Consider the following 3,568-nt stretch of genomic DNA (forward strand, 5'->3'; position numbering starts at 1 on the left):
TGAAACGGTCAGCAAGTTTTAGAACTGTTGCTTTGCATACTCAGAAAATGGATTTCGAAATTATGATTTTTAAGTATTATAAAACCTTTCATTGGCTGTACGTGAGAGGATGTTTGGATGTTTTTTTCTAGTTAGGAATATTTCTCACAGAGAAACATTTTATGTTTGGGATTTATTTTATGCAACTTTAGCTACCTGGAAGCTAATTTTATAAATTTGAGCTAATAATCTAGATGACTTTCATAGTCAGTGGAGAGAAATAAGAAGCTTCTGTTGGAGTGCACATCATCCCTACTGTCTTACCCCACCAGCACAGAGCAGGATAAACACTTTCAGGAGGTGCCTGGTTTGTCCCTTTGACTATAGAAAAAGTCTGTGCAATCAGGTGACTAATCTTAAATAATATTAATCCTATCTAAAGTATTTAATATGGATTTTAACCCTCTCCACTCTACTCTCCCCCAGTGCACACCCAAATCCCAGTAGTGAAATGAATCAGGGTTAAATTAGCTGCATTGCTATGAAATGTGCTAGTGTGGAGCAGATGCTGCTGTATGTGCTTCTTGGGTTCTTCTGATTTGGGCAAGCAGTGCCCCACAAGAAAGGAGGAACAGTGAGCAGGCAGCTGCCCCCTCCTGCTGCACAAAGCAGCGTTGAAAATAAACATACAGTTTGAAACAAAAATCTCCCATTGATTTTTTTTTTTTTTTCCCCAGCTACATATAAGCTTTTCTTTTCTCCAAGCAGGGAAAACAAATATTATCCCAGACCTTTTGCCTGTCCTAGTTCATCAGGAGTTTCATGAAACACTTGTGTTGGCAGAACAGAGGGATGATGCTGCTGCAAGATAAAGGAGAAAACTGAAAAGGCTGCGTGGGGACTGCTTAAGCCTGCACAGCATTCTGTGGCTTAGTCAAATGCTGAATCCAGCCCTTCGACTTCAAGTACAGGCAGATGTGCACTCCATGGTCGTAGGTATGTAGGCAGTACGGTTGTCATGACCCAGCTACAGAGCTAGATCTTTTATGCACCTTTTTCTTCTGCTACTGAAGCTCCTGTTGTATTTACTACAGTTTTGCTTCTGTCATTCAGCCACACTATTTGATTCTTATCTTTTCACCAGCCTTTGTGTTTTACATGCAAAGTGTTTTCTTAGGATTAGCCAGTGCATTACTCCTTGCAAACTATTTAATAGGAAGGATCAGCCTCTTAGCACATTTAATTGTTGTCTTCAGCCTGTAAATGATATTGTTATTAAGGGGTTATGAGATGCAGCCAGTTCACAGCGTTTTCTACCTGAAGGCTTGCTGATTTAATTTTTCTACTCCTTCTACCAAGCTCTTTTATGTAAGACGGTGTCTGAGGGTCACTGTTTTGAGTATTAGGGAGTCTTCCCAGGTACACGCAGGAAGGGTAGCCCAAATCAAGCAAGGGGAAACTTCTGTCCCTGACTGATAGACCCTGCAGGGCTGCAGCTATGTCAAGTCCCAGCCAAAACCACTCCCCTATTGCCAGTGTCCAGAGGGATGCAGATCCACTGCACTATATGCTGCCAATACACATAGAAACAAAAAGAAAACTGCCTCTCCAAAGACTCTTCTCCATAGATTATATTACAGGCACTGCACTAAGACTTTTGGACTCCAAAAATTCAGCACAATAACTTAAAAAAGAAGCTTTTTTTTAAAAAAAAAAAAAATAGATGCTGAGGATAAGGTTTACTGCCCTTCAATTGTTTAAACCTTTATTTCCAGTTTTCATTTTTCTCTCTAGACTCATAAGACTTGCTATTTTAAATGAAGGCCTGTAGTCACAGTCATTAATTTCACCCATGTCCATACACATAAGCAATGGAGAGAGCTACAGGTCCCTGACAGGGAGATTCAGGAGGCTGAAGTGATGTGTGGCAGCAGCTACCTGGGCTCTGCCAAGAGAAAACACGAGGCATATGGGCCTAAGTGGAATTCAGGCTGTTTTGCATGCCATCCTATTGAGCCTCCTGACCCTAGGAGAGGCTGACGTTTTAAATCAAACAGAAGGCCAAACAGTGGCTAGCAAGGAGAACAAATCTTTCAGTATTTAATTTGTTTCCTAATCTCAAAAAGAAGTTTAGTAACTGCAGACTCTTGTCAGGTTAAGTACATCAAAGACTGGGGGAGCAGCAGTGCTGTGGTAATAGGGTGACAGAAGTAGCTTTCCCAGTGCTGAGTGGCTCTGGGAGTACATAGCATTGATATCACCTTATCACACAGTAATTCAGATTCCTCTCGAGTTTCTGGGCAGTGCTCTTTGGCAGTGCTTGCTATGGGCCTGGGGCACAAGCTAGCCCATTTATCTTGAACAAGTTGTGGCAGAGGTTAGTTTCATCAGATTGAAAGCATATTTTCAAACCCCAACATGTTTCAAACTATATTAAGAAACATTTCTTCCATATTGTGGAAAAAAGGTATAGATTATTTTTTTCTTTTATTTAGTTTTCTATATTTGGGACACTTTGTATTGGTTTGGGAGGTTTTTTGGTTTATAATTTTTCAGCAGAGCAATAGGATTTGGAATTATACTTGCCTGGTACGACATGTCTTCATGACATTTCAACTGTGTGATCATGGATAATAAAAATCCTTGTTGGAAATGAGCTCACTCATGCTCTGCTGTGTATGTAACCCGAGCAGCACAGACTTGAATGTGATAGTGGGCCAGATGTACACCTATAGGGCATCTGTACTAATAAATAAAGTGGGCCAATGTTAATGCTCCCCCCCTAAGGGCAAGCAGCAGGACACAGTAGATGACACCAAGCTCCATGGGCCTTGGGAGTGGTATTGGGGAACGGGGCTGAGGAGTATCCAGAGCGTGTGATAGCCACTGTGCTTGGGCTGACTCTTCTCCCTGTGCAGATGTTAATGAAGGGAAAAGCAAATGAGCCATTAGCGTCCTGCAACATCTTCCCAGTTCATCTACTCGCAAATCTTCAAAACTTGCAGCCCCTCTCAGCAGCAGAATAACCAGTCAGAATGAGAACAGGCTATCATGAGTTAATTTCCCTAGCTATAAATGTGTTTATTGCCACGTTTCCCTGCAAAGATGTGTCATTTGACATACCTTTAAAAGAAAGACTTTTTGTGGGACAACGTTCATGCCAACCACCTGTGTTACAAAGCTGTCATTTAACTCCAGCTCAGTTTCCTGTATTGTGTGCACCTCAGCTTTCAAAAATAACAATTTGCTTCTTATCATTTTACTACGTAACCACTGATAAGAACAGTCATCATCCTTAACTAATATGACTGAGAACAACATATATATGCATGGATGTCTGTGTTCAAGATAAAGACACAGGATGTTTCACTTCTACCCACCTACAAAGACAATGACTTAGCTGTGTAAGGTGGAGAGTGAGGTAGTGAGAGTACAGTCCGGGCAGGCTGCACACCGTGGCCTTTCTCTGCTTTCCTGGGGGGCATATGTAGAGTTTCATATGTTGAATGAATTTCAGTTATTTTTAGGAATTGGGTTATTTTCATGTTCACTCTGAGGTTAAGCAGAATGTGAAACTGAATTAACAATG

The sequence above is a fragment of the Tyto alba genome, unplaced genomic scaffold, assembly GCF_018691265.1.
Source record: "Tyto alba isolate M040663 unplaced genomic scaffold, T.alba_DEE_v4.0 Super-Scaffold_6, whole genome shotgun sequence".
Classification (NCBI taxonomy): domain Eukaryota; kingdom Metazoa; phylum Chordata; class Aves; order Strigiformes; family Tytonidae; genus Tyto; species Tyto alba.